Source organism: Alligator sinensis, unplaced genomic scaffold (genome assembly GCF_000455745.1).
Source record: "Alligator sinensis unplaced genomic scaffold, ASM45574v1 scaffold91_2, whole genome shotgun sequence".
NCBI classification, from domain to species: Eukaryota; Metazoa; Chordata; order Crocodylia; family Alligatoridae; genus Alligator; species Alligator sinensis.
The window spans coordinates 386097-393132 of NW_005842529.1; the positions used below are offsets into that span (position 1 = coordinate 386097).

A 7036-nucleotide genomic window follows, 5' to 3' on the forward strand; every position below is an offset into this window, starting at 1 on the left:
CCCGCTCCGTCGGGGGTGGGGGGGGGGGGGGGGGCGGGGGTACATAGCTCCCCAGATTTCTGCACCCACAGCAGGTGGGACCCAGTGCAGGAGGGAGTTCCGACATCACCATGGCCACCAAAGTGAGGTGCCCCTTGCACACCCAGCAGCAGCAGGGGGGGCACAACTGCATTGCTGCCACCATGGGAGCTACACCACCATGGCCATCAAAGTGAGGCACTGCAGTGATGGGAGCACAGAGTTGTGCCCCCTTACTGCTGCTGGGCAGGAGGTGCTTCACCTTGGTGGCCACCCACTGTGCCTGATCCCACCTGCTGGGCTGTGGAGATTGATTCGGCCTGGTGCTGGTCCAGTCAGGCTCCAGCCCTGTGCCCCACTGTGGGTGCAGAAATCTGGGGGGGGGGCACATACCCCAACATGTCACCTATGCCCCCCCTCCCCCCCAGAATTATTTGCAGGGAGCTGTGGGAGCTGCTCTCCACACTGCCTGGCTGCATTGTTGGCCTTGTGCATATATACACATGCACATGGACCCCTGACTCTGATCACCCTCCTGCTCCACATAGCTCCTTGCAGGCTGGCAGTTCCAGCCTGCAAGGGGAAACCTATGGTTTCCCATGATTTTCTCCTTTTAAAAAGGAAAAAAATCCATTATTTTGCTCTTTTAAAGGGGAAAATCTATATTTTTCCATGGGAAATGGAAAACCTGGATCCCTGGTAATCAGGCTGTTTACTTGCAAAACATGGATGTCTCCTTGTTCTTTCTTTTTCAAAATTGACATCCATATCAAAGAGCCAAATCCTGTATAAGAGATTTTATATGTAGAAAACTTCAGTCTTTTTTACATTCTTCTGAGAGTCTGATTGCATTTATTTATTTTTCCCTGGGGTGGCAACTGAAATGAATCTTCTGATCTCATAAGTTTCTGTGGCATGGGATATAGCTACTATTTAATTTTACTTAAGCCATTCAGGAAGAAAGAGCTTTTTATTTTTAACAACAAATATTTATTTCTTTTTAGCAGACTTTGAGCCTAAGAGTAACAGGAGACAGCAACAGGACAGTAGCAATTATATCATTAGAGTCAGTAAAGAAAGGTTATATAGTCCACTAGAACCATTTGACCACCAGATGGCACTGCTGGTTCATATTAGTGCTGATCTTTTTTCCTATTTCTGTCAAACTCTATAACTCTTCCACTTCAAATACATACTTATATCTTTAATGCATATAATGGACAAAAAAAACAACCTAAAGCAGGGCAGGGGATTAAGCTTTTATTCACATATGCAAGATACAGAAGTCAAAATGCCTACCAGGAAAGGCTATAGAGTGTAGAAGGAAATCCCTTTTCCCCCCCTGCAGCCCTTCCCATTTCCAGGAAAAGGAGTGTGAGTTAACAAGTGAGTCACATGCCAACTGGAGTCATGGGGAAAGTCCATGACCCTCCTAGCTGCTCTACAAGGACTAGTTCACAGTCACAAGGTAACTTAAGTTGTTAACTGTTGTTTGTGCTTCCTGCTCAAAGTAAGGGCTTGTTAATCAACCAAAGGGTCTGACTATGTCACTATGCTTAATGAAAGCTCACTAACACTTAAGGCTAATTTAGGGTGACAGTGTTTTAGCAGTAAGAGTCAAGTTATTCCTTTTTCCCTCTTAACTGAATTGTGTTCCCTTTTTCTTGTATTTGTACTTGGTTTTGTGCACCTGCTCTTCTACCTCTCCTCTTAAAATAATGGTGTTGGGTGATATATGTCTTAAAGAAAGAAATGCTATTGTGATTTATTAAAATATCATCCAAAAATTTGCTAACTACTGTATAGACCAGAGCTTTCCAAACTGTGTGCCGCGACACATTAGTGTGTCGGCGGCACTGTGTAGGTGTGTCGCGCGAAATGCAGAAAATTTTGCGGAAGGGCACCGCGGAGCTCCCTTACTCGCGTCTGCTTCCCTTGGCCCCTCCCCTGGAACTTCCTAAAGCAGCTAATGTTAAAGCAGCTAAGCCTTAGCAGCTTTAACATTAACTGCTTTAGGATCGTGTGGCGTCTTGACGTAGGACGCACGTGATTGGCGGTGTCGGAGCGGTACGGCGAGGAGTGTGGAGAATTCGGAATTCTTGTTGGAGACTCCTTTAACGGAGCAATTAACGGAGCAATTAGTTGTGAGTTACACCACCCCCAACTCTTGGCTGTGCTGAGCGGAGGAGTCCCCCGGAGGTCCTGGACTGGGACTGCACCGAGCGGGCCGTCCACCATCTTGGCCAATCGGAACAGAGCTCAGTGGAGGCCAGAAGCCTCGGAATCAGCGTGCTCCCAATCACCCGGGCGAGCGCAGCTGCAGGCTGTCACCCAGTCAACCCACCTGCTGCTGGCTGAAGGTAGGCCACCCTCCCAAACCCAATGTGGCAAACAGCAAGCCACTCACCACGTGGCACTTATAATTTGATTTCTGCCATTTATTTTTATTTTTACTCTGCTGTAATTGTGGATTGACCACCCACCGGCAGTGTACCACCGGAGAGTGCTGGAACTGGACTCTGGACATAGGCGTTGCAAATATTTGCAGCAATATAGCCTTGTAGTGAGACATATATATTTACACCATTTTTGTTGGACTTTTGCTTCTCTACTTCATGTGTTTTTGCAGCTGAGCTCCTACCTGGACCCATGTGTCCTAATACGTATTGTAAATACTTTAGTTAATTTTGTTTATTTTTCACATTTTCTCCTGGTCCTGATTCCTATCTTTATCTCACTTTATCACTGTGGGAGTGGAGCACAGGTGCTGTTATTTTCATAAGAAAAAACAGAGAAAGATAAGCGCTAAAAACAGTCCTGTTATTTTCATATTTAGTTAATGCTAAAACCTAAAAATAAATTTGCATAGATTTATTCATTAAATTGCAGTTGAATTACCCGTAAAATGGATAAGTTTCTAATTAAGAAAAGAAAAGCTGGTGAAGATGACCTTTGCGATGAACAAAATGTAGCCGCTATAGAGGAAACTATGCAAGAATCAACTGTTGAACGGTCTGTATTAGTACATAAGAAGTGTAAAGGAAAAATTTCCAAGCCTCGTTTATACAATAAAGATTATATGAAACTGGGGTTCACATTTTCTGGTAATGAAAACAATCCTTGTCCTCAGTGTTTAGTTTGTGGGGATATACTTGCAAATGAAAGTATGGTACCAAATAAATTAAAGCGTCATTTTACCTCAAAGCACAGTCATTTGTCAGAAAAACCAGTAGAATACTTTATTGAGCTTTCAAAATCTATAAAGAAGCAGTCTGCATCATTCACAAAGAGAATGAAGACATCAGAGAAAGCTCAAAAGGCAAGTTACTTGGTTGCTCAAATAATTGCCAAAAACAAGGACCCACACACTATTGCCGAAACCACCATAAAGGAATCTTGCTGTGCTATTGTTCGAACAATGTTTGGGCCCGAATTTGAGATAGAAGTTAATAAAATCCCTTTGGCAGATAACACGATTGGAAGACGTATTCAAGACATGTCTGATGACATTAAGCAGCAAATGAAGGATATTTTTCAAGACGATAATATGATCTTTACATTGCAATTAGACGAAGCAACAGATGTCAGTGGGTTAGCACAATTATTGGTTTTTGTACGTTTCATTCATACTGACAGAATTATTGAGCAATTCTTGTATTGTCTAGAACTTCCAATGAGAACTAGAGGTGAAGATATATTTAAAACTTTAGATTGCTTCATGAAGGAAAATAATTTGCAATGGTTAAATTGTGTAGGAATATGCACAGATGGCGCACCCTCAATGGTTGGTTCAACAAAAGGTTTTATAGCTTTAGCAAAGAAAGAGAATGAAAATATAATTACTCATTGCTTTTTATATTGCGAAGCACTAGTCGCGCAAACCATTGGAAATGAATTAAGAAAAGTTTTGGACAAAGTGGTTCAAATGGTCAATTACATTAAAAGTAGACCTCTTCAATCAAGATTATTTGCTCATATTTGTGAAGAAATGGGGGCAAGGTTTAAAAAGCTTCTACTACACACAGAAGTTCGTTGGCTCTCAAGAGGTCGAGTGCTTTGTCGTGTATACGAATTGAGGGAAATGATGCTTAAACTTTTTGTGGAAAATCAGCAAACTGAATTCTGCAATCTAATTCAAAACAAACTTTGGTGCACAAAATTGGCATATCTTGCTGACATATTTGAACATTTGAATAAAATAAACACCAGTATGCAAGGAAAAGGAGAAAATATCTTAACAGCAGTAGATAAAATTTGTGCTATGAGAGACAGAATAGCAATTTGGAAAAGGCAAGTGAAAGAAGGAAATTTTGAAATGTTTTCCAAAACTGCTGAGTGCGAGCTAAAATGTGATATCAGCTCGCTAATTGTTGACCATTTAACATTGCTCGGAGAGAAAGTTCAGCATTACTTCCCAAATGTTGAAATCCAAGACTATGATTGGATCAGAAATCCATTTCTTTCAACTGCAACGAGGAACTTTTCACTTATTGAAGAAGAAGAATTAGCTGACATAAAAAATGATCGAAATCTCTTAATGATGTATGAAGAGGGTGACTTAGACAGCTTTTGGATTCGCATTTCAAAAATGCATCCAGACATAGCTAAAAAAGCGTTAAAAATTCTTCTGCAGTTTTCTACTACATACATTTGTGAAGTATCCTTTGCAACGATGGCAAACTTAAAGACACTGAAACGTGGAAGCTTAAAAATGCTTGATGACGAAATGCGAGTGTCTTTATCTAATATTCCACCAAATATTCAACTGTGTTCATCCCATCAACCTCATACATCCCATTAAAATGGTAAGTAGTTATTGGTGTTATTCAACTTTTTTTAATTCTTGCACATACTTACATGCTGTTACTCATAAATGACAACAATGTATGTTATTATCTTACAAATCATATATTTTTAAAAATATAAATGAAAGGTTTTCATGAGATATGTTGTGTCCCCATACATTTCGTTATTACAATTTATGTATGTGTCCGTATCTCTTATAACGGGTTAGTTTAACCTCCGGCTTGCTAGTAAAACTGAATTACTGTGTCGCGAAATGATGCATGTCTAAAAAGTGTGTCACCAACATGAAAAGTTTGGAAAGCTCTGGTATAGACAAATGTAGAAAGACAGCAATGCACTGGACTTGCAACACCAAAATGAGGTTTTGTTGTTTTTTAATTTCTTGCAAAACACATAGCTGAGAAGGTGCACTTGGGAAACCTTTCTTAAATGACAATGCCTTGAAGACAAAACATGATCCAAGGGTTAGAGCACAACCTAGGCTGGGGAAGATCTGGATTGAGTTTCTGCTCTTCTAGAAACAGCTTACATGACCTTGGGCAACTCCATTTTAGGTGCGTATGTCCTCTTGGAGATCTAGTCCTAAAGAGGAACTTTAACAAAGGTCCAGAGAGTGATCCTCAAACCCTACAATCACTTCATGTCTAACAAGAGAAGGTCCCTAAAGCTCTGCTCCTGCACATTACCTGGATTTATCTTAGTTTTCTCTGTGTGGAGCAGTTGTGTAATGAGGGGTAGGTGACCAGGTCACTAGCTCTAGATGCCCACTTGGGGAGAGCACAAGAACAGCAGCTGCTGCCATCATTACAACCAACCCAGCCCAGCCCCTGCCATTGTTCCTACCCAGGGCATAGACCCTGAGAGTTAGACACTGAACTGCTGGGCAAGGGCATATCTGGTGGCCATTTACAAACTCACCAGTGGGAATTGGGGGAGGCTTTATTCCCCCAGGCACCACCAGGGGGTTACTAGGAATAACGGCCACAGATTGTTAGAGAGAAGGTTCAGGCTGGACATCAGGAGACACTGCTTTACAGTGAGGGCTGCCAGGCTCTGGAATGGGCTCCCAGGTGACGTGGTGCTCTCCCCTACCTTGGGGGTTTTCAAGAGGAGGCTGGACAGATATTTGGCTGGGGTGATATGATCCCGGCACCCATTCCTGCCTGGGGCAGGGGGTTGGACCTGATGATCTGTTTAGGTCCCTTCCGACCCTAAATTCAATGATACTATGATATCTCACAAGCTCTGTTGGGATCCTGCCCTTGAAGACCTACCTGGAGGCTACCCAATGCATATTTATAGGTCAGGCATGCACACAACACAAGAGCAGAAGCCATCACTTTTGCCCTAAAAGAAAAAAAAATATTCACTCCCAAACACTGCTTCCACCTACACCGGTTCCCAAATGCTTGCTAAGGGACATCTCTCTCACCTTAGGTGGTTTATTTGGGTATTCAGGGACACTGTTTTTTGCTTGAAATGGGAATGCAGTTGACTACCAAAATGTACTAAATTCATCTTTTGTGACCAGTAGAGATATGTTAAGTAAAATGATTCCTCTAACAGTGTAATCCTTCACCCTCTGGCCAGGGAGGAAGAAACTTTTCAAATGGAGAGGAGGACAGGCATCCTAGCAAAGGGAGGAGGGTAAAAAAAAATCATGCATTTGAAAACCATGATATTGCATTTTACCTGAATTCCCTTCCCCTTCTTTGAATTAACTGTTTTTTCTGAATTTGGCTCTAGCCCTGGTGGGGGCTGCTGCTGGCAGTCAAGGGGGGAAAGGCAGTTCTGGATCAGTCTCAGCGTGCCTTACTGACTCCCTCCCCTTTCTTGCTGTGCTCTTAGGAGGTTGGATCCTCCCATTCAAGTTTGCAATAAGGACCATGGTGAAATGGGCTCTCACCCCAAATAAGGTAATCAGCCTCTCGAGTCTTTATAACCTTGCCTTGTGATTGGCCTACTGCACATCCTTTCCCTCTGTCTGACATTTGTTTCTTGTTCCTTTCATAAACCTTGGCTTGCATTCCCTCTGCAGTTACCTGAAAAGCATTCCTAATATATGGCTGTTCCAATGCTGTGCTTATGCAGACCCTACTTTTCACAGGTTAAGATCTTAAAAAGTTCCCACCTATTCCAGTCAGGCACACAAGATGTAGGTACCTGTCTCCTTTTTATTGAAGCTATATCTGTTTGCTTGAACATGTAGCCA

General features: G+C 42.3%; 1 protein-coding gene across 2 annotated transcripts in view; it reads left to right on the forward strand.

Annotated features, from left to right (window-relative positions):
• The window catches only part of BCL2L14 (BCL2 like 14), a 67505-nt gene that overhangs the window by 30019 nt on the left and 30450 nt on the right, over positions 1-7036 (forward strand). Inside the window, exon 1 of one of the 2 annotated variants that reach the window (XM_025213454.1) lies at positions 6712-6740. The exons of the other annotated variant lie outside the window; for it this stretch is intronic. The gene's annotated coding sequence lies outside the window, so the exon portion shown is untranslated. Of the gene's footprint in view, positions 1-6711; positions 6741-7036 lie in introns of those variants that run through there. 2 annotated transcript variants of the gene reach the window in all.